At 46.6% G+C, this 25,238-nt stretch overlaps 1 long non-coding RNA gene across 1 annotated transcript; it reads left to right on the forward strand.

The window, feature by feature from the left end:
- Nucleotides 1–13,629: 13,629 nt before the first annotated feature.
- On the forward strand, nt 13,630–25,007 carry LOC116968123. The gene is made up of 3 exons (XR_004410411.1): nt 13,630–13,660; nt 22,534–22,540; nt 24,998–25,007. It is a non-coding gene; the product is annotated as an uncharacterized LOC116968123 (long non-coding RNA).
- The last annotated feature ends 231 nt before the right edge of the window (nt 25,008–25,238 follow it).

Genomic DNA, 25,238 nt, shown 5'->3' on the forward strand with positions numbered 1-25,238 from the left:
TAGAGTGAATACAGCGTGGAAACAGGCCCTTCAGCCCATCTTACCCAACATGTCCCACCTGCCTGCGTTTGGCCCATATCTGATCCATATGCCTGTCCAAATGTTTCTTAAATGTTGGGATAGTCCCAGCCTCAACTACCTCTGCTGGCAGTTTGTTCCATACATCCACCATGTGAAAAAGTTACTCCTATTAAATCTTTTTCCTTTCACCTTAAACCTAGGTACAGTGAGATGCATTGTTTTGCCTACATCCCTGTAACATCACCTCTGCCTCCAGCACAACGCTGATTGGAATCTTTCCACAACCAGTTTCTGTACCTTCAGCTGCTGAAGCTGGCACCATCTGTGTGACCTTCTCAAACCTACTCATCCCACTGAGCTATGCATCACCCGTTTGATAACACTTTCAGATGCTTTGGTGCATAGGAGGTGATTCTGATTTCAGCTCTGTCACACACCTTCCAGTTCGATCGATCCTGACTTCAGCTGCTGTCCTGGTAGACTGGCTTTGCCCAAGCACCTGAGGTAGGCCTGTGGTTTGTTTTTCTCTTGTTTCATTCATTCCACCAGGCTGTATATTAAACAATGGGGGGCATAGAAAGGGGGAGAGGGGGGGGGGGGGGGGTGAAAATGTCAGATAAGAGGGTTTAAAGTGAGAGGGTGAAAGTTTAAAGGAATTATGCAGGGCAAGTTTTTTTACATAGCATGGTGAGTGCCTGAAACACACTGCCAGCGGTGGTGGTGGAGGCAGATACGATAGTGGCACTTCAGATGCTTTTGGTTAGGCACATTGAAATGCAGGGAGTGGAGGGACATGGATCATGCTGGGCACACACATTGTGGGCTGAAAGGTCTGTTCCTGTGTTGCTCTGTTCCATCACACATTCTCATTTAAAGGTGCAACTCTTCACGAAACACCAGCCAGAATCAGCCTTTCCGTTTCAGCTTCACTCATACCCTCACCCCCACCTTTTGTTCAATATATCTTTGCTTCTTAGCTTGCACTTAATGCTAAGTGCATTTTCTTTAAATGAGGTGCAGTGTCCAGTTTCTGAACGGTTTGCGGTGGCACAATGGTAGAGTTGCTGCCTCACACCGCAGGAGACCCGGGTTCAATATTAACTACAGATCCTGTCTGCACGGAGATTGTACGTTCACCCCGTGACCATATGGGTTTTCTCCAAGTGCTCTGGCTTCCTCCTACATTCCAAAGACGTGCCAGTTTGTAGGCTAATGGCCTCAGTAAAATTGGTGTGTGTAGGATAGTGCTAGTGTACGGGGATTGCTGGTTGGCATGGACCCGGTGAACCAAAGGGCCTGTTCCTCTAAAATCTAAATCTAAACATTGAATGTTAGCAAATTATTTAAAATATTTATTTCAAAATGTAGGGAAATTGATAAATATTTATGAAATTCTCTTTTGGCAGCTCCCCACTATAATCCTAGATTACCACAGCCAGCATCTGCAGTTCCCTTTTGAACACATAATCCTAGATTTCATTGTTTGTGGAATATATGCACATTTCAGGGTCTAAAGCCTGGTGATATCTCCCCCCCCCCCATTTTCAATAACAGGTAGATAGGGTGGTAAAGAAAGCTTTGGCATGCAAGCCTTCATCGGTCAGAGTGAAAGTTGGAACTGTTTGTTACATTTGTACAAGATATTGGTGAGGCCTCATTTGGAGAATTGTGTTCAGTTTTGTTCACCCTGCGGTAGGAAAGATGTCATTAAGTTGGAAAGGGTGCAGAAAAGATTTACGAGGATGTTGCCAGGACTCGATGGTCTGAGCTGTAGGGAGAGGTTGGGCAGGCAAGGAGCGCAGAAGCCTGAGAGATGATCGTCTAGAGGTGAATAGATGCACAAAGCCTTTAGACTTTAGAGATGCAGCTCAGAAACACACAGCAGCTCACCGAGTCCGCGCCGACCAGCATTCATCCCGTATACTAAAACTATCCTACACAATAGGAATAATTTACAATTTTTACCTACAAACCTAGACGTCTTTAAAATGTGGGAGGAAACTGGAGCACCGGGTGAAAACCCACGCAGCCATAGGAAGAACGTTCAAAGTCTATACAAACAGCACTCATGGTCAAGATCGAACCCGGGTCTCTGGTGCTGTGAGGCAGCAACTCTACCGCTGTGTAGTGTGCCACCCAGCTATTAACCAGAGGAGGGAAATCAAGAACCCAAGGACATAGGTTTGAAGTGAGGGGAAAGATTTCATGGGAACTTGAAGAGCAACATATATGGAAGGAGCTGCCAGAAGAGAAATTTGAGGCGGGTACAATAACAACATTGGAAAGACTTGTATGTGGATTGAGAAGATTTAGAGGGATATGGGCTAAACACCACTTTTTCTTTACCACTTTCAGAGAACGGTATCCCTCTGTACTATAACACTTTCCAGAGCCCTACCGTTCACAGATATGGACAAATAGGACTAGCTTTCACAGGGCATCTTGGTCTGCATGGACAAGTTGGGCCAGTGGGCCTGTTTCCCTCCTTTTTGCTGGATTCTACAGACACGGAATGAGGATATCCTCAACGTAGAAGAAGGGTCCCAACACGAAAGGTCTCCTCTCCGTGTCCTCCACAGAGGCCATTACTCCAGCATTTAGTGTTTTACTCAAACTGCAGCAGGATCCAGGTGTCCACGTGCTTGTTTCACAAACACTTAGCATGGTTTGTGCAACATGTCATCAGGAACACTAACACAATGGCATCATATATTGGCTGGAGAATTTAATTCGAAGGTAGAGAGGTTATACTTAGATCGGGCATCTGGGGAATATCATGGACGTTATTGGTCTTGTTATTTGTGGATAGATTGGAAGCAATCCAGAGAAGATTTACCAGACTAATGCGTGGGGCGGATGGCTTCTCAATTGAGCAACAGTTGGACATGTTGGATTTGTATCTCCTAAAGATTGAGAGGGACTTTTAGTTTAGTTTAGAGATACAGCGCGGAAACAGGCCCTTTGGCCCACTGGGTCCACGCCAACCAGCGATCCGGCATTTACATTTACCAAGCCAATTAACCTACAAACCTGCACGTCTTTGGAGTGTGGGAGGAAACTGAAGATCTCGGGGAAAACCCACGCAGGTCATGGGGAGAACGTACAAACTCCATACAGACAGCACCCGTAGTTGGGATCGAACCAAGGTCTCCGTCACTGCATTCGCTGTATGGCAGCAACTCTACCGCTGCGCCACCGTGCCGCTTGACTTGAATGAAACATAAAAAGTCCTCAGGCGTCTTAACAGGATGGGCGAGGAGAGGAAATTTCCTCTTGAGAGGGGGATCGAGAACTACAGATCTCTGAAACTCCGGGGCTGCCCATTTAAGAGACTGAATATTTTCTCTCAGGTGGTTGTCAGTCTTTAGTTTTAAGGCAGGTTTGGATGGTTTCATGATGAGCAAGGGTGCCACATGTTGGTGGAAAGTCAGCTGAGGTTTGCTCTCTCTACTCTCTGCCTCGTGTCATTTTGCCCAATCTGCGATTAATGTTTTATGATGTGTTGCTTTCAATATCCTGGTCTCTGAAACGGCTTCGCCACTTTCCACAGATGACGGTTTCTCTGTAAACCAAAGTCACTCCCAGATTTAGTGCCCTGCGCACCCTGTTAATCATTATCCCTCTGCTAATCCCTTTGGGATCCACCTTCTTCTCCCCAACTCTTATGCTGATTATGACTAAGGAATTACCTGATTGCCCAATTAAACTGTCGTTTATTTATTTCCTTTGTTTAGTTTAGTTGAGATACAGCGATGAAACAGGCCCTTCAGCCCACCGGGTCCGCAGCAACCAGCGATCCCTGCAATGGTCTATCCTTTTCACACCTTACCCTTCGATATCTCGAGACTCCCTCTCCCCTGACTCTCAGTCTGAAGAAGGGTCGTGATCTGAAATGTCACCTATCTCCAGTGATGCTGCCTGTCAGGCTGAGTTACTCCAACTTTTTGTGTCTGACATGGACAGGAAAGGTTAAGAAGGATTTGGGCCAAACACAAACAGGTCAGATCAGTGCAGAGGAGGCATTTTGGGCAGAATGGACAGATGGATTGAAGGGCCTGTTTCTGCCTTGTATGACTCTTTCACTCTAAGATTCTAAAGCATCATAGAAAATAGGTGCAGGAGTAGGCCATTCGGCCCTTCGAGCATGCACCGCCATTCAATATGATCATGGCTGATCATCCAACTCAGTATCCTGTACCTGCCTTCTCTCCATACCCCCTGATCCCCACAAGGGCCACATCTAACTCCCTCTTAAATATAGCCATTGAACTGGCCTCAACTACCTTCTGTGGCAGAGATTTCCACAGATTCACCACTTTCTGTGTAAAAAATGATTTTCTCATCTCGGTCCTAAAAGACTTCCCCCTTATCCTTAAAGTGTGGCCCCTTGTTCTGGACTTCCCCAACATCGGGAATAATCTTCCTGCATCTAGCCTGTCCAAACCCTTAAGAATTTTGTAAGTTTCGATAAGATCCCGCCCTCAATCTTCTAAATTCTAGCGAGTACAAGCCGAGTCTATCCAGTCTTTCTTCATATGAAAGAATATGATTATAATCCCTTTAATTCTTGTGTATTATCCCTGGGGTAAATGTTTGCTTCCTATGAGTGCAATGGGATTATTGCTGTCTGCTGGAGAGAACAAAGGGCCTCTTGTTTATAGACGGATCCCTTGTCAAGGTGCTTCTCCCTCAACTCCTCATCAACTCTCGGAAGAGGCTTTGAGCTCACATCCCATGTGGGACTTGGACTCTGAATCTAGATCATGAGTCAACAATCTGACACGTTAGCTCTGCTTCACCCTCCCCAGCGCTCCCCCATCTGCACAGTGACTCCTGCATTTACTGCTTTTAATTCCAGCAGCTGTGGGATTTATAGGGGCAGAATTCGGCTGTTCGGCCCATCAAGTCCACTCTGACATTCAATCATGGCTGATCTATCTTTCCCTCTCAACCCCATTCTCCTGCCTTCTCCCCATAACCCTTGACAACTGAACTAATCAAAAATCTGTCAATCTCCGCCTTAAAAATACCCATCGACTTGGCCTCCACAGCTGTCTGTGGCAATGAATTCCACAGTTTCACCACCCTCTAACTAAAGGAATTCTCTTCTTTCTATAGATACGTCCTTTAATTCTGAGGCTGTGGTCTCTGGTCCTAGATTTTGATTTTGAGCCACAACTTTCAGAATCAGACCAAGGTTAGCACGCTTAAGAGTCGTTTTTCTGTTAAAATGAGCCACTTCTTGCACTGCCAGCCTCTGTTTAAGAAACATTACCAATAATGGAGGGCAGCCTGCTGCTATTATAGTTCAATCCTCCAGGCCTGAGCTCCAGGGAGAGGTTGGGCAGGCTAGGACTTTATACCTTGGCGTGCAGGATGCTGAGGGGTGATCTTATAGAGGTAAGGAATAGATAAGGTGAATGTACAGAGTCTTTCACCCAGGGTAGGGGGATCAAGAATCAGAGGACATAGGTTTAATAGGTAACTTTTTCATCAGAGGACGATTGCTTTATGGAAAGAGCTGCTAGATGAGGTAGTTGAAGCAGGTACAAATACAACACTTAAAAGATGCTTGGCCAGATATGTATATGGTTGTGGATATGGGCCAAATGCTAGCAAATGTGAACAGCTTAGATGGGTCAGCATGGACGAGTTGGGCTGAAGGGCCTGTTTATGTGCCGAATGACTCTGACTCTCTGGTGCAAGGTTTATTCAGTTACAATTATCTGCAGTTCTCTGGAACTCCACTAGGTGGAACCTCCCAACAACCATGTCGTTTGGATTGGGAAGCAAGATTGGAAGAGCAAACTAGTGGGATCATGTCAGACAGACTGAGATGGTACAAAACTCCCCTCCCCTCCAATGCTCACACACAACCCACTGAATCCACAGCAAGTGGAACTGATGGTCCTTGACTTAAGATAGACACAAAATGTTGGAGTAACTCAGCGGGTCAGGCAGCATCTCTGGAGAAAAGGAATAGGTGATGTATAGGATGAGAGTGGATCTGATAGAAACATATACAATTCTTAAAGGAATGGAAGGTTACATGCAGGAAAAACGTTCCCGATGTTGGGGGAGTCCAGAACCAGAGATCACAGTTTAAGAATAAGGGGTAGGCCATTAAGGACAGAGAGGAGGAAAAACATTTTCATTTTCTCAGTTGTGAATCTGTGGAATTCACTGCCACAGAAAGCAGTGGGGGGCAATTCACCTGATGTTTTCAAGAGAGAGTTAGATTTAGCTCTTAAGGGCTAGAGGAATCAAGGGATGCGCGGGGGAAAGCAGGAACAGGGTACTGATTCTGGATGTGAATAAATGTGAGGTTATCCACTTTGGTGGCAAGAACGGGAAGACAGATTATTATCAGAATGGTGTCAGGTTAGGAAAAGGGGAAGTACAACGAGATCTGGGTGTCCTTGTACATCAGTCACTGAAAGTAAGCATGCAGGTACAGCAGGCAGTGAAGAAAGCGAATGGCATGTTGGCCTTTATAACAAGAGGAGTTGCGTATTGGAGCAAAGAGGTCCTTCTGCAGTTGTACAGGGCCCTGGTGAGACCACACCTGGAGTATTGTGTGGAGTTTTGGTCTCATAATTTGAGGAAGGACATTCTTGCTATTGCGGGGTGCAGCATAGGTTCACGAAGTTAATTCCCGGGATGGCGGGACTGTCATATGATGAAAAATGGAGCGACTGGGCTTGTATTCAATGGAATTTTGAAGGATGAGATGGGATCTTATAGAAACATATACAATTATTAAGGGATTGGACACGCTAGAGGCAGGAAGCATGTTCCTGATGTTGGGGGAGTCCAGAATAAGGGGCCACAGTTTAAGAATAAGGGGTAGGCCATTTAGAACTGAGATGAGAAAAAATATTTTCACACAGAGTTGTGAATTTGTGGAATTCTGGCCCTCAGAAGGCAGTGGAGGCCAATTAACTGGATGCATTCAATAGAGAGTTAGATATAGCTCTTAAGGCTAGCAGAATCAAGGGGTATTAGGAGAAGGCAGGAACAGGGTACTTATTGGGGATGATCAGCCATGATCACATTGAATGGCAGTGCTGACAAGAAGGGCCGAATGGCCTAATCCTGCACCTGTTGTCTATGTTTCTATGTATTGGGTCGAGACCTTTCTTCAGACTGAGAGTCAGGGGAGAGGGAAACTAGTGTTCATAAGTTCATGTCTTAGGGGCAGAATTAGGCCATTCGGCCCATCAGATCTACTCCATCATGAGTTATGAAAAGGTACAACGAATGAATGAATGAAAGGTATGTAAAGAACAAATCAAAGCCAGCCAGATGATCAAGGGAAGGTGGAGCCCACAATGGTCCATTGTTGGCTGTGGAAGAGGTGTTAATGAATGGATACAAACAGTGAAACTAAGCAGGACTACAGTGAAACTGGAAGATGATTAGTTGGGACTGAGAGAGGGAGGAATCAAGGGTTACACTTTAGCTGAAAGCGGCCTGTGAGAATCCCCGGGTCACACAGCATGTGGAGATCCACAGCCATCAGTTCAATGTCTGGGCCACACACACACACGCTCCTTCACCGTGATGTGACCTGAGTTGTACCGACCGCTGTCACTCTCTCTGCAGTCCCTGTTCATCCGAAGAGTCAGAAAGCCGTCCACACTCGCACCAGACTCCGGGATGTCCTCATGGAGCCATGTCCCCGCAAACACCGTGTTCGCTGCACTCACGGCACTCCCTCCGAGTCCCCACCAGCGCAGACAGCATCCATCTTGTTTTTGGGCAACCTCACGTTCCCCACTGTGATGGAAGGCAACTAACTTTTACCTTCTTCCTCCTCTTTAGACAGTGAAGATGGTTATCAAAAATTGCAGCAGGAACTTGATCAGCTGGCCAAGTGGGCTGAGGAATGGCAAATGGAGGTTAGCGTAGATAGTTTCGTTTCGTTTAGTTTAGAGGTGAGTGTTGCAGGTGTGTAAATAGGGGAGAACTTTGGGACTAGGGACCACCATTCTCATGGTTTTTATGCAATTCTGGTAAAGGACTGGAATGATACAGAGTTTGATGTCCTAATTGAGGCAAGGACAATCTCTGTGACATTAGTGAAAGGTTGAATGGGGAGAGGCTGTTTGCAGATAAAGGGGCATCTGGCAAGTGGGAGGATTTTACAAGTTATACATGGCCAGCATATCCATGGTAAAATAATGGGCAAGGCTGGCAGGAGTAGGAAGGTGAGATGACAGAACACTGAGGCTCTGGTCAAGATAAAGAAGGAAGCTTGTGTCAGCTGGGTACCGGCATCTGGGATCAAATGAACCCCTTTCATAGTACAGGGGTGTAGCGCATGTAAGAGGAAATCAGGAGGCAAGAACAAATCAGGAAATACCTTTGGCAAAAAAGGTAAAGGAGCTCAAATGGATTCTGCATGGCACAGTGGGTAGAACTGCTGGGTTCGATCCTGACCTCGGGTGCTGTCTGTGCAGAGTTTGTATGTTCTCCCTGTGGCCGCGTGGGTTTCCTTCAGGTGCATATATTTTCCTCCCACATCCCAAAGACGTGCAGGTTTGTAGGTTAATTGGCTTCCGTAAAAAAATGCCCGCAGTGCGTAGGATGCAAAAGTGGAATAACATAGAACGTGTGAGCAATGGACAGTATGGACTCAGTGGGCCGAAGGGCCTCTATCCACATTGGATCTCTAAGCTAAACCAAACTAAAGTGTATTCATGGCAAAACAGGAACTAGGGAGAGAATAGAGAGTCTTAAAACTCAAGGAGATCATCGACGTGTGGAGCCACAGGAGGCGGTGAGGTGCAACATGAATATTTCTTACCTGTATTTACCCTGGAGATAGACATGGATGTTACAGAAGGTACAGAAGGAAGTAGGCAACGTTTCGGGCCGAAACCCTTCTTCAGACTGATGGGAGGGGGGGGGGGGGGGGGGGGGGGAGAAGAAAGGAAAAGGAGGAGGAGACAGCCCAAGGGCTGAGGGAGGAGACAGCAAGGACTAACAAAATTGGGAGAATTCAATGTTCATGCCCGCAGGATGCAGACTCCCCAAGCGGAATATGAGGTGCTGTTCCTCCAATTTCCGGTGTTGCTCGCTCTGGCCATGGAGGAGACCCAGGACAGAGAGGTCGGATACGGAGTGGGAGGGGGAGTTGAAGTGCTGAGCCACAGGGACATCAGGTTGGTTACTGCGGACCGAGCGGAGATGTTCGGCGAAACGATCGCCCATCCTCCGCTTGGTCTCACCGATGTAGATCAGCTGACATCTAGAGCAGCGGATGTAATGGATGAGGTTGGAGGAGATACAGGTGAACCTCTGTCGCACCTGGAACGACTGCTTGGGTCCTTGAATGGAGTCGAGGGGGGAGGTGAAGGGACAAGTAAAGGGAGGTAAAGGATATTACAGAACTCGGAGAAGTTAATGGTGATGTCATGAGGAATCCACACGGCCGAAGAAGAGGAGCTCGAGGTCTTAAAATAGATCAAAGTAGATAAATTCCACGGACCTGATCAATTGGAGCTAGGATATGGTGGGAAGTGCGGAGAGAAGCTGCGTGGTGGAGATAGTTGTATCACAATTAGCCACGGGTGAAGTGCCGGGCGTCTGGAGGGAGGGAGGCTCATGATGTGCCTTCATAGAAACATAGAAATTAGGTGCAGGAGTAGGCCATTCTGCCCTTCGAGCCTGCACCGCCATTCAATATGATCATGGCTGATCATCCAACTCAGTATCCTGTACCTGCCTTCTCTCCATACCCCCTGATCCCTTTAGCCACAAGGGTAACATCTAACTCCCTCTTAAATATAGCCAATGAACTGGCCTCAATTACCTTCTGTGGCAGAGAATTCCAGAGATTCACCACTCTCTGTGTGAAAAATGATCTTCTCATCTCGGTCCCAAAAGACTTCCCCCTTATCCTTGAACTGTGACCCCTTGTTCTGGATTTCCCCTACATCAGGAATTGATTTCAGGAAGGCTTCAATAAAAGGCCATAGTCATCCAGTTATAGAGTGATACAGCGTGGAAACAGACCCTTCGGCCCAACATGTCCTACCTGCCCACGTTTGGTCAATATCCCTCCAAACGTGTCTGGTGATCAGGTAGGTCAGGGAACTGCTGTCTGGTAATACATCAGTGGTGGGAAAGTGATTGTAGGACATTCTGAGAGATAGGATCTAGTACATTTGCAATAGACATTAGACAATAGGTACAGGAGTAGTGATCACGGCTGACCAGCCACAATCAGTATCCCATTCCTGCCTTCTCCCAATACCCCTTGATTCCGCTAGCCCTAAGTCAGGATGGAACCTGAGTCTCTGGCGCTGTAAGGTAGCAGCTCTACCGCCGTGCCATCGTGATGCCCCTTTTACTGTGAATAAAAGACTATCTATTCCCCTCATGATCCTATATAACCTCTCATCCTCCTACGCTCCAAGGAAAACGTGCTCAACCTCTCTATTGCTCAGGCCCTTAAGCCCTGTCAGCATCCTTATAAATATCCTTTGTACTCTTTCCAGGTTTCCTATAAGAGGGTGATCACAACTGAACACAGTACTCCAGATCTGGCCTCACCAATGTATAACTGTAATATAACATCCCAATGTATGCTTTATCTCACTCTAATCATAATAATTCTAATCATACTTTATTAGCCAAGTATGTTTTGCAACATACGAGGAGTTTGATTTGCCGTGCAGTCATACTGATAAAAGGTAACAGGACACACAAAATACATTATAACATAAACATCCACCACAGTGACTCCTCCACATTCCTCACTGTGATGGAAGACGAAAAAAAAGTTAAATCTCTTCCCTTCTTTGTTCTCCCATGGTCGGGGTTCTCCCAAGATCGGGGGTGATCTTGGCTCCTGTAGTGTGCGGTTGGGCCCTCCACGACGGGGTGATCAAGCTCTGCATTTGGGGGGGGGTCTCAACTCCCCCGCGCCGAATGATTGACCCCGGGTCGGGGCTGGTCGAACCTTCTGCGACTGGAGCTTCCCAACATCGGTTTCTACCCGGGACTGCGAGCTCCTCCATGGTGAAATCCGCAGGCCGCGATTGGAGTGTCGATCTCAGGCAGGGATCGGCTGCGATGGTAAGTCCACGGCTCAAAGTCAGTCCCGAGCAAGGTCTCCAGCTCCATGATGTTAGGCCGCAGAGTGACCGGAGATACGATCTGGAAAATAATCGCATCTCTGGCCAGGTAAGAGATTGAAAAAAGTTTCCCCTTCCCCACCCCCCCCCCCCACATAAAACAAACCAGAGAACATTAATACAAACTTTTAAAACACACTACAAATAACAAAAAAACGACAGAAAGACAGACTGTTGGCGAGGCTGCCATCGTGCAGCGCCCCCTGGTGGTAATGAAGGACACTTCTTGTCCACCCTGTGATGCCACTTTCACGGGACTATACACCTGCACTCTAGATCCATCAGTTCTACAACTCTCCCCAGGGCCCTGCCCTTCACTGTCAAGGTGACTTCCCAAAATGCAGCACCTTGCACTTATCTGTATAAACTGCATTCACCATTACTCAGCCCACTTGTCCAACTGATCAAGATCCTGCTGTAATTGTTGATAACCATCTACAATAGTACTTTAGTGTCATCTGCAAACATACTAATCATGTCTTGCACATTCTCATGCAATGGTTGATATAATGGTGATATAAACCACAAACAGCAATGGGCCCAGCACTAAACCCTGAGGCACACCACTAGTCACAGGCCTCCAGTCCAAACATTAACCCTCCACCATCACCCTCTGCTTCCTTCCGCTATGCCAATTTTTGATCCAGTCAGCTCACTCTCCCTAGATCCCGTGCAATCTAACCTTCCAGAGCAGCCTACCATGTGGAACCTTATCAAATGCTTTGCTGAAATCCAGCTACGGCTCTGTCCTTATCAACCTTTTAGGTTACATCTTTTATCAGATTCGTGAGACATGATTTGTACAAAACCAGGCCAACTCCCGTTTATCTAAGTGTATATATCCATCAGAGTAATCTCCAGTGAGCTGCCTGCTAGAGATGTTAGGCTCACTGAACTATAGTAAATAGAGGCTGAACTTTAGCCACCCTCCAAATTTCTGGCACCTCACCCACATCTAATGATGATTCATACATCTCAGCTGGGGCTTTTCTACCTTTGTCCTCGCATATATCTAATCAGGCCCATGAGATTTGTCTACCTACATACGCTTTAGTATGGTCGGTACCTCCATGTCCGTAATACTGTCTGTCCTCAAGACACTGCCATTAACTGTCCCAAGATCCCTTGTCTTTATGTCTTTGTCCGCAGTAAAAACAGAGGAGAATTGTTCATGAGGACCATGCCCATCTTGTAACTCCACACAGGGATGGCCATTTTGGTTTCTGACAGCCCTGTTCGCTCTCTCTCTCTCTCTCTCTCTCTCTCTCTCTCTCTCTCTCTCTCTCTTTTTTCAAAACTTTATTCGACACAATCACACGATACATCACATCAAAACATAATGAGAAATACAATATAACAAATAATCATAGTACAATGATGGATTCATTGTTTACGATACTCTCAACCCCACGTGGTGACCACCGCCCACAGAAGGCCTCCAGAGTCCCCGTGGACACCGTGTGTTCCCTCTCCAGGGACAAGCGAGCACGGGCGTCGGCCCGGAAGAGGGGCAGGCATCCGACTCTAGCCTGACCATCGACCGCCCGTTGCCTGGACCCGTGAATGGCCATCTTTAGCCAGGCCCAGGAGCAAACCGACAGGGAAGTCCCACCCCCCCCGATCGGCTCTCCTCACTCTCTGCCTTGTGTCCAAACACTAGAATCATGGGACTAAAATGCAACCAGAACTTGAGGAACAACCCCTTCAGATATTGGTACAGGGGCAGTAACCTCTCACACTCCATATATACGCGTGGAACACGGTCTCCTCCTCACCGCAGAAAATACATGCGGCAGACGGGCCCGTGAACCGACTCAAAAGTTTATTACACGCCACCGGTCTGTGCAACACTCTCCACCCCAGGTCCCCGATGTTAAGGGGGACAACTCCCTTGTAGCTCTTTCTCCCTCTCTTTCTCTCCCTCTCTCTCTCTCTCGTCACTCTCTTTCCCTTAATGTACTTATAAAACTTTGGATTTCCGTAAATATTACCTGCCTGTCCTCCCTCCTGCCCTTGTTTGTCCTTCTGCTTTCCTTCTTAACTTGCCGTCTCGACTTCCTTCAAACATATGTGAGTGTAGGTGGCAAGGTTGGCAGGTCTGTGGGTAGCATGGTGGTACGCTAGGCCGTGAAGAAAAGGTATCTATAATTACAACAGGATTTATTTGATACAACTTGATAAAGTGGGCCAAGGAGCAGAGCAATAACAGATGAGGTTTACTTCAGATAAATGGTGTGATGTTGCAATGTGGTAAGACACACCAGGGCAGGACTTCCAGCGTAATAGGTCGGGCCCTGGGGGATGTTGTAGAACAGAGAGATCGAGGTGTAATGTATATATTTCCATGAAAGTGGCAACGAGGTACATGGTGGTGATGAAGACATTTGGCACGCTTGGCTTCAACTGTCAGTGTATTGAGTATAGGGTTCGGGACATCATGTTACATCTGTACTAGATGTTGGGAAGGCAATATTAGGAATATGGTGTCCAGTTCTGTTCACTCCGCTATTTGAAAGATGTCATTAAACTGGAGAGGGTGTAAAAATAGATTTACGAGGATTTCTGAGGATGCCAGTGTACGGATAGGGAAGTGAATATGGGCCGGATGCAGGGAAGTGAATATGGGCCGGATGCAGGGAAGTGGGTCGAGCTCGGTTAGGGCCTGTTTCCAAGCTGTCTAGCTCTAACGCTCCAAGATAGACACAAAAAGCTGGAGTAACTCAGCGGGTCAGACAGCATCTGTGGAGAAATGGAATAGGTGACGTTTTGGGTGGAGCCTTCTTCAGACAGAGTTAGGGGAAAATGGAAACGGGAGATATAGATGGTGATGTAGAGAGATATAGGTAAATGAATGAAAGATTAGCTGTTTGTTAGGTGAGAACGAGTACAGATAATGAGACTCAACTTGAAGTTAGAGAAATTAATATTCATCCCACTGGGTTGTAAGCAGCCCAATACTGTTCCGCCATTTTGCGTTTGGCCTCACTCCGACAATGGAGGCCTAGGACAGAAAGGTCAGTGTGGGAATGGGAAGGGGAATTAAAGTGTTTGGCAACCGGGAGATCAGGTAGGTCCAGGTGGACTGAATGAAGGTCTTCCGCGAAACGATCGTCCACTTTACGTTTGTTCTCACCGATGTATAAGAGTCCACATCCTGAACAAATAATACAGTAGATGAGGCTGGAGGAGGTGCAGGTGAGGCTCTGCCTAACCTGAAGGGACTGTCGGGGTCCCCAGACAGAGTCGAGGGAGGAGATACAGGGGCAGGTGTTGCATCTCCTGTGGTTGCAGCGGAAGGTTTTATTACCAGTTTCTACGAAGCTTTTGGTGGGAGCCTTCAACTGTTTCACATCTGAATGAAGGGGGGGGGGGGGGGGGGGGGGGGTGAGCCAGCCTACCCCAGGACAGTAGGGGGAGGAGTTTGATAGCCACAGGGAAGAAGGATCTCCTGTGGCGTTCTGTGCTGCATCTTGTTGGAACCAGCCTGTTGCTGAAGATGCTCCTCAGGTTGACTGACCAGTGTGTCACGGAGGGGGTGAGCTGTATTGTCCAAGATGCTCTGCAGTTTGAGGAGCATCCTCCACTCCAACCAACCTCCCATGAATCCAACTCCGCCCCCAGGACAGAGCCGGCCTTCCTGATGAGCTTGTTGATCCTGTTGGCGTCCGCGGGCATTCACCCTGCTGCCCCAGCACACGGCAGTGACGGAGATGGCACTGTCTACCACTGATTGGTAGAACATCTGCAGCATCTCACTGCAGACATTGAAGGATTGGAGCCTTCTCAAAATGTACAGCCAGCTCTGTCCCTTCTTGTACAGAGCCTCAGCGTTCCTGGACCAGTCCAGTTTACTGTCCAGGTACACTCCCTGGTAAACTTCACATCCACACCATTAATGGAGAGGAACAGGGGTGTTCCTCTCCTCCTAAAGTCCACCACCAACTCCTTAGTCTTGTTTGTGTTGAGCTGCAGGTGATTCAGCCCACGTCACTCAACAAAGTCGTTGACAACACCCTCAACTGTATTCAACTTCCCTCCCCTCACTGATGCAGCCCACAATTGCAGAGTCATCCGAAATCTGTGTCCGGAATACATCTGAAGTCTGAGGTGTAGGTGGTGAATTCATATCTATATATAGGAGATGTGAGCAATCCATAATCTGGATGCCTCGGCAACTCAGATTGAGACCTCCTGGGGAAACATCCTAAAACCATGGATTGTAACTCCCCAAAGTCGATCCACCTTCGACAGGGCTTGATGCAGGCGTGTAATAGAATGTATTTGTCTTCAACAGCGTTCCTGGAACTCAGGACATAGCAGCTGATTCAATTGTCACCCCATTCACCACCATTTGCTCAATCCACCACTGCCCCACTGCACTGCAGTATGTACCATCTACAAGATGCACTGCAGCAACTCTGCAACACGTCTTAGCCAGCACCTTCTAAATGCATCACCTCTACTGAAGAAGGGTCTCGACCCAAAACGTCACCTATTCCTTTTCTCCAGAGATGTTGTCTGAACCGCTGAGTTACACCAGCTTTTTGTGTCTATCTTCAGTTTAAACCAGCGTCTACAGTTCCTTCCTACACCTCCAGCAGCTCGGAGGGCAGGGGCAGCATGGAGACGCTACCACCTGGAAGTTGTCCTCTAAGCCACTCACCATCCTAAGCTGCCTTCACTCTCACTGAATCAAAGTGCTGGAGCTCCCTCCCTAACACCACTGAGCATATTCACATCTCCAGGACAATACACAATAAACAATAGGTGCAGGAGCAGGCCATTCGGCCGTTCGAGCCAGCACCACCATTCAATGTGATCATAGCTGATCATCCCCAATCAGTACCCCGTTCCTGCCTTCTCCCCATATCTCCTGACTCCACTATTTTTAAGAGCCCTATCTAGCTCTCTCTTGAAAATATCCAGAGAACCGGCCTCTGGGGCAGAGAATTCCACAGACTCATAACTCTCTGTGTGAAAATTTGTTACCTCATCTCCGTTCTAAATGGCTTACCACTTATTCTTAAACAGTGGCCCCTGGTTCTGGACTCTCTGAACATCGGGAACATGTTTCCTGCCTCTAGCGTGCCCAAAGCCTTAATAATCTTATATGTTTCGATAAGATCCTCTCTCATCCTTCTAAATTCCAGAGTGTACAAGCCCAGCCATTCTTTAACCTTGTAAACATACACTGTACTCCCTCAATAGCAAGAATGTCCTTCCTCAAATTAGGGGACCAAAACTGAGCACAATACTCCAGGTGTGGTCTCACTAGGGCCCTGTACAACTGCGGACGAACCTCATTGCTCCTATACTCAACTCCTCTTGTTATGAAGGCCAACATGCCATTCGCTGTCTGCTGTACCTGCATGCTTACTCTCAGTGACTGATGAACAAGGACCCCCAGATCCCGTTGTACTTCCCCTTTTCCCAACTTGACGCCATTTAGATAATAATCTGCCTTCCTGTTTTTGCTACCAAAGTGGATAACCTCACATTTATCCACATTAAACTGCATCTGCCATGCATCTGCCCACTCACCCAACCTGTCCAAGTCACCCTGCATTCTCATAGCATCCTCCTCACAGTTCACACTGCCACCCAGCTTTGTGTCATCTGCAAATTTGCTAATGTTACTTTGAATCCCTTCATCTAAATCATTGATGTATATTGTAAATAGCTGTCCCAGCTCTGAGCCTTGTGGTACCCCACTAGTCACTGCCTGCCATTCTGAAAGGGACCCATTAATCCCTACTCTTTGTTTCCTGTATGCCAACCAATTTTCTATCCATGTCAGCACTCTACTCCCAATACCATGTGCCATAATTTTGCCCACTAATCTCCTATGAGGGACCTTATCAAATGCTTTCTGAAAGTCCAGGTACACTACATCCATTGACCCTCCCTTGTCCATTTTCCTAGTTACATCTTCAAAAATTCCAGATGATTAGTCAAGCATGATTTCCCCTTCGTAAATCCACGTTGACTCAGATCGATCCTGTTACTGCTATCCAAATGTGTGGCTATTTCATCTTTTATATTTGACTCCAGCATCTTCCCCACCACCGATGTCAGGCTAACTGGTCTATAATTCCCCGTTTTCTCTCTCCTGCCTTTCTGAAAAAGTGGGATAACATTAGCTACCCTCCAATCCACAGGAACTGATCCTGAATCTATAGAACATTGGAAAATGATCACCAATGCATTTACGATTTCTAGAGCCACCCCCTTGAGTACCCTGGGATGCAGACCATCAGGCTCTGGGGATTTATCAGCCTTCAGTCCCATCAGTCTACCCAACACCATTTCCTGCCTCATGTGGATTTCCTTCAGTTCTTCTGTCACCCCAGATCCTCTGGCCACTATTACATCAGGAAGATTGTTTGTGTCCTCCTTAGTGAAGACGGATCAAAAGTACCTGTTCAACTCATCTGCCATTTCCTTGTTCCCCATAATAAATTCACTTTTTTCAGTCTTCAAGGGTCCAACTTTGGTCTTAACTATTTTTTGCTCTTCACATACCTAAAGAAGCAGCACTTCCCACCACCTTCTCCAAGCCCTTTAGACTTTAGACGTTGAGGTACGGCGCAGAAACAGGCCCTTCGGCCCATCAAGTCCACGCCGACTAGCAATCCCCACACATTAGTACTATCCTACACACTAGGGGTCATTTACAATTTTTCCAAAACTAATTAACCTACAAATCTGTATGTCTTTGGAGTGTGGGAGGAAACCGGAGCACTCAGAAAAAACAGGCAGTCACAGGGAGAACATACAAACTCCGTAAAGACAGCACCCATAGTCAGGATGGAACCCTGTATCTGGTGCTGTAAGGCAGCAACTCTACCGCTGCACCACTTTGCCATCCATTGGGAATGGGCAATGAAATGCTGGCTCAGTCTGGGAAGCCCACATGCCCTGTATAAATAACAAGTGTATCAGAGAAGCTTGAATTCACAGCACAGTTTCTTTAGATACAGATTAGTTCCAGTTATGGCCAACAACAATAAGCCATCCTCATCGAGATTTAGAAGCAAGGAAAGACAGTGTAATTTAGTGTGACTCAGCGAGTTAAGTGACATCTCTGAAGAAGGGTCTTGACACGAAACATCACCCATTCCTTCCATTCAGAAATGTCTCACTGAGTTACTCCAGGATTTTGTGTCTATCTTCAGTGTGAACATCCCTGACGTTTCAGGACACTTGTTCAGCCTCTAATCAACTTCAGATTTCTGCAAACAGTCTGAAGAGGGTTCCTGACTCAAAACGACACCTATTCATGTCCTCCAAGGATGCTGCCTGACCCACTGAGTTACTCCAGCAATTTGTGTCTTTCCTCTTTGAGATTAGTTGTGTTTGGTAGGTTGGGTTGGTGACTTGGTACCTGTTGCTTCCGTTGTTGGAGAGGTTACATCTGACGTTACTAATACTGCTACTGATCACAGAGTCACAAATTCATCAAGTTGTGCAGCACCAAAAACCCCAAACTCTTCTATGTTTTCCAGACGGCAATAGTAGCAGTTTGGAATAGATGGGGATTCACAAACTACACAGCGGCATCAACACAACTGGTGAATCTTTACAAAAATCCAACTGGTTTTGCAGTTGTTGTATATGGTACAAGCTCAGTAACTAATCAGATTTACAGTAGTCAATAGACAATAGATAATAGGTGCAGGAGTAGGCCATTTAGCCCTTCGAGCCAGCACCGCCATTCACCGTGATCATGGCTGATCATCCAGAATCAGTACCCCATTCCTGCCTTCTCTCCTTAACCCCTGACTCCGCTATCTTTAAGAGGTCGATCTAACCCTCTCTTGAAAGCATCCAGAGAATTGGCCTCCACGGCCTTCTGAGGCAGAGCATTCCACACATTCACAACTCTCTGGGTGAAAAGGTTTTTCCTCATCTCCGTTCTAAATGGCCGACCCTCATTCCTAAACTGTGGAACTGTGGATGTCTCCATCCTTCCAATTTAACCTTAGTCTCTGGATTAGAAAATAGAACAGTGCAGCACAGGTCAGGCCCTTCGATCCACATTGTGTGTGCTGAGCATGATGCCAAGTTAAACTAATCTCCTCTCCTGGCACATCATGCATATTCCTCTTTTTCCATCATATCCATGTACCTATCTAAAAGCTTCTTAAATGCCACTGACTTACCTGCCCCCCACCACCTTCCCTGCAGCACATTACAGGTACCCTGCTCTGAAGAAAATAGCCCCGCACGTCTCCTTTAAACATTGCCCCTCTCACCTTAAAGCTTCACTATATAGCTTTTGACATTTCCACTGGGGGAAAAGGTTCTGACTGTCTATCCTATCTATGCCCCCCCCCCCCCCCCCTTCTCATCATTTTATATTCTATCATCGAAAAGGGAAATGCCAAAGCAATTAAATAAATATTTTCTTTACAGGAAGTACAGGAAAGCAGTAATTGCTGACAGCTGTGGTTAATTAGTTATTGGAGCTCTTTGAAGGATCACAATAAGCTTAAAGGGGAACCAGTTTAATTTCAGAAGCAATTTGCTCAGATGCGGCATGAAAACTAATTGTAACAAATAAAAATGTACAGGAAGCAACATATTATATAGTAAACAGGAAATGGGAAGTAATGGTAAATAGGTTTCCTGGTTGGCAACATGTACGGAGTGGTGTCACAGGTATTGATGTTGGGCGTGCATTTACACAATTGGAGGCGGCACGGTGGCGCAGCGGTAGAGTTGCTGCCCTAAAGCACCGGAGACCCGGGTTCGATCCTGACTACCGGTGCTTGTCCGGGTCTGTACAGAGTTTGTACGTTCTCCATGTGACCCGTGATGGGTTTTGTCCGAGAACTTCGGTTCCCTCCCACACTCCAAAGACGTCTGTAGATTAATTGGATTGGTTTAAATGTAAATTGTCCCTAGTGTGTGTAGGATAGCGTTAATGTGGCGGATTGCTGGTCGGTGCAGATTCGGTGGGCCGAAGGGCCTGTTTCCACGCTGTATCTATACTAAACTAAAAACGAATGTATATGACTATGTGAATGTGGGGTTCTGAATGTGGAGAGAGTGGAGGGCAGGAACGAGGAGGTCTCCTCAGGGACGATCAATGTTTGGAGCCAGGGGAAGTGGGCAAGCTGTGACAGAATATTCTCCATACACACCGGGGACACTGGCATGGAGACGGCAGGGTTAAGCGAATATCGCTGATATTCTGCAGCATGTCTGTATCAGGAAGGAAGAGGCGCGAAAAATATTGGACCACGTTGGGTGCCTCAGGCGATCTATCCCTGGGATACCAAGGGAAGCAAGGGATGAGATTACTGGATGGTGAATCTGATGAATTTATTGCCACAGACGGCTATGGAGACCAGGTCAATAGATATTTTAAAGTTGGAGATTGATAAATTGTTGATTAGTACGGGTGTCAGGGGTTACGGGGAGAAGGCAGGAGAATGCGGTTGAGAAGGAAAGATAGATCAGCCATGACTGAATGGCAATAGACAATAGACAATAGGGGCAGGGTTAGCCCATTCGGCCCTTCGAGCCTGCACCGCCATTCAACATGATCATGGCTGATCATCCCCAATCAGTACCCCGTTCCTACCTTCTCCCCATATCCCCTGACTCCGCTATCTTTAAGATCCCTATCTAGCTCTCTCTTGAAAGTATCCAGAGAACCAGCCTCCACTGCCCTCTGAGACTCATAACTCTCTGTGTGAAAAAGTGTTTCCCCATCTCCGTTCTAAGTGGCTTACCCCTTATTCTTAAACTGTGGCCCATGGTTCTGGACTCCCCCGACATCGGGAACATGTTTCCTGCCTCTAGCGTGTCCAAACCCTTAATAATCTTATATGTTTCAATAAGATTCCCTCTCATCCTTCTAAATTCCAGAATATACAAGTCCAGCCGCTCCATTCTCTCAGCATATGACAGTCCCGCCATCCCGGGAATTAACCTTGTAATCCAATGCTGCACTCCCTCAATAGCAAGAATGCCCTTCCTCAAATTAGGGGACCAAAACTGCACACAATACTCCAGGTGTGGTCTCACTAGGACCCTGTACAACTGCAGAAAGATCTTTTAGCTCCTATACTCAACTCCTCTCGTTATGAAGGCCTACATGCCATTAGCTTTCTTCACTGCCTGTTGTACCTGCATGCGTACTTTCATAGACTGATGTACAAGGACCCCCCAGATCCCATTGTACTTCCTCTTTTCCCAACTTGACACCATTTAGATAATAATCTGCCTTCCTGTATTTGCTACCAAAGTGGATAACCTCACATTTATCCACATTAAACTGCATCTGCCAGCTTTATTCCCAGAGCTATAGCGGCTCTGAACCGGCCCTGCTGAGTGCCCCCCACCCCCCCTGGACTGTCTCCCTCGGATGGTCATAACACACAGCTTATTTATTTATTTTACTTTTCTTTTTCATCGGTTGGAGCTGCATACTAAATCTCGTTGCACTGACGTGCAATGACAATAAAAGATATTATTATTATTATTATCTGCCCACTCACCCAACCTGTCCAAGTCACCCTGCATTCTCATAGCATCCTCATCACAGTTCACACTGCCACCCAGCTTTGTGTCATTTGAAAATTTGCTAATGTTACTTTGAATCCCTTCATCTAAATCATTGATGTATATTGCAGATTTGATTGGCTTAATTCTGCTCCTATCACTTATGAATTTATGACTGGTGGAGATATACATCTTCACTGTCGAGGGTGAGGTGAGGTGAAGTTAAATTTGTCCCCTTGCACAGAAAGGGCAGCGGCCAAAGGGCAGAACAGTGACCCTATCAGTGGCAGGGAGGTTGTTGGATAGAATGTGAGGGACAGGATGTATGAAAGGCAGGTGGGACTGACTCGAAGAAGACAGTGTGATTTTGTGCAGATGACTCACATTTAATTGAGTTTTATGATGAGATAAATTTAAAAATAGACCCGACAGGTCGATGTTGTCCATATGTTCTTCAGTAAGGCTTTTACCGTCGGCACGGTGGCATAGCAGTTGAGATGCTTCCTCACAGCGCCAGAAACCAGGTTCGATCCTGACTACTGGTGCTGTCTGTACAGGGTTTTTACATTCTCCCTCGGACCACATGGGTTTTCTCCGGGTGCTCTGGTTTCCCCCAACACTCGAAAGACGTACAGTTTTGTAGATCAAGTGGCTTGGTAAAAATTGTAAATTGTCCCTAGTGTGTGTAGGACAGTGTTAGTGTCGGTTGGTCAGAGCAGACTTGGCTAGGCAAAGGGCCTGTTTCTGCACTGTATCTCTCAACTAATCTAAACTAAACAAGGTGCCACATCCCAAGAAAGATTTGATGCAGGGTTGCAAAGTGGATGTAAAATGGGCTTGGTGTTCGGAGGCAGAGGGTCACGGTGGATGGGTGTTTCTGACTTCAAGCAGCATCACTGGAGGGAAGGGATGGGTGATGTTTCGGGTGGAGACCCATCTTCAGCCTGTAATCAGTGGTGTACCCTAAACATTGGTGCTGGGACCTGTGAGGTTTGTCTTTTATGTGAGTTGAGTGTCCTGGTTAAGAATGTAGGGGCATAATCAGTACATTTGTCGAAGACTCTAGGGCCTGAGCTGCAGGGAGAGGTTGGACAGGCTAGGTAGGACATTATTCTTTGCAGCTCAGGAGGATGAGGGGTGATCTTATAACCGTGTATAAGATCATGAGGGGAATAGAAGGGGTGAATAGAATCACAGTCATACTGCACATCAACAGACCCTTCGGCCCAGGTTCTTCATACTGACCAAGATGCCCATCTAAGTTAGTCCCATTTGCCCTCATTCGGTCCATTTCCCTCTAAACCTTTCCTATCCATGTCCAAGTGTCTTTTAAATACTGTTAGATTACCTGCCTCAACTGCCCCCTCTAGAAGCTCGTGTAATATACCTATCACCCTCTGTGTGAAAAAGTTGCCCCTCAGGTTTCTATTAAATCTATCCCCACTTCACCTTAAACCTATGTCGTCTGATTCCTGGTTCCCTACTCTGGATAACTGACCCTATAACTTCCCCTCGTGATTTTATACACCTCTATAAGATCACCACTTGACTTCCTGCACTCCAACATGAAGTCTCAGCATGGCCAATCTCTTCTTACAGCTCAGGCCTCTGAGTCCTGGCAACCTCATAAATCATCTCTGCATTCTTTACAGCTTAATGACATCCTTCTTATAGCATCTTTCGTAATGCAGTCTTTTCCCTAGGGTCAGGGAATCAAGTATAAGTGGCGAGAAGGGAAAGATTTAAGAGGAATCTGAGGGGTAACCTTTTCACACAGTGGGTGGCAGATATGTTGAGTAAGCTGCTAGAGGAGGTAGTAGCGGCAGGTACTTGAAAAACACTTGGACAAGTATATGGATATGAAAGGTTTAGAGGGATATGGGCCAAAGGAAGGCAAATGAGAAAAGTTTAGATAAAGTATATTGGTGAAGTATATTGATCTTATAGAGGTGTATAGAATCATGAAAGGAATAGATTGGGTAGATGCACAGAATCTCAAGTCAAATCAAGTCAAGTTTTATTCGTCACTTGCACATAAAGTACAAGTGAAATGAATTTGCCAGCAGCGGTACAATAAAAAAAGATCACACAATACACAATAAAAATGTAACACAAACATCCACCACAGCATTCATCACTGTGGTGGAAGGCACAAAAATTGGCCAGTCCCCCTCCATTTCCCCCCGTGGTCGGGACCTCAAACCTCAGCAGCCGTCGCTGCGGGCGTCCAGATGTCCAGACAAGGTAACATATATAACATATATATATAACAATTACAGCACGGAAACAGGCCATCTCGACCCTTCTAGTCCGTGCCGAACACGTATTCTCCCCTAGTCCCATATACCTGCGCTCAGACCATAACCCTCCATTCCTTTCCCGTCCATATAACTATCCAATTTATTTTTAAATGATAAAAACGAACCTGCCTCCACCACCTTCACTGGAAGCTCATTCCACACAGCCACCACTCTCTGAGTAAAGAAGTTCCCCCTCATGTTACCCCTAAACTTCTGTCCCTTAATTCTCAAGTCATGTCCCCTTGTTTGAATCTTCCCTACTCTCAGTGGGAAAAGCTTATCCACGTCAACTCTGTCTATCCCTCTCATCATCATGTTAAAGACCTCTATCAAGTCCCCCCTTAACCTTCTGCGCTCCAAAGAATAAAGCCCTAACTTGTACAACCTTTCTCTGTAACTTAGTTGCTGAAACCCAGGCAACATTCTAGTAAATCTCCTCTGTACTCTCTCTATTTTGTTGACATCCTTCCTATAATTAGGCGACCAAAATCGTACACCATAGTCCAGAATTGGCCTCACCAATGCCTTGTACAATTTTAACATTAGATCCCAACTTCTATACTCAATGCTCTGATTTATAAAGGCCAGCACACCAAAAGCTTTCTTTACCACCCTATCTACATGAGATTCCACTATCAGGGAACTGTGCACAGTTATTCCCAGATCCCTCTGTTCACCTGCATTCTTCAATTCCCTACCATTTACCATGTACGTCCTATTTTGATTTGTCCTGGTAAGTCCAGGTAAGTCCTGAATCGGTGCCTCCCCACCGGAGGCCGCGGCTTTAAGATGGTGTAGGCCGCAGGCCGGCGGTCGAAGATTTAAAGTCCCCGCCGCACCGCAGCCAGAAGCACCGCAGACTGCAGGACCAGCGGTCGGAGCTTATAGCCCTCTTCTTGCCAATCTCTTGCCCAGAGTAGTGGAATCGAGGACCAGAGGTTCAAAGTGAAGGGGAAAAGATTTAATACGAATCTAAGGGGTAACTTTTTCACACAAAGTGTGGTGGGTGTATGGAACAAGCTGCCAGAGGAGGTTGTTGAAGCTGGGACTATTCCAATGTTTTAGGAACAGTTAGACAGGTACATGGATAGGACAAGTTTGGAGGGATGTGGACCAAATGCAGGTAGGTGGGACTAGTGTAGCTGGGACATGTTGGTCAGTGTGGGCGAGTTGGACCGAAGGGCCTGTTTCCATAATGTTTGGGACAAAGACCCATCATTTATTTATTTGCCTCTGTACTCCACAATTTGAGATTTGTAAT

The sequence above is a fragment of the Amblyraja radiata genome, chromosome X, assembly GCF_010909765.2.
Source record: "Amblyraja radiata isolate CabotCenter1 chromosome X, sAmbRad1.1.pri, whole genome shotgun sequence".
In the NCBI taxonomy this organism is placed as follows: Eukaryota; Metazoa; Chordata; class Chondrichthyes; order Rajiformes; family Rajidae; genus Amblyraja; species Amblyraja radiata.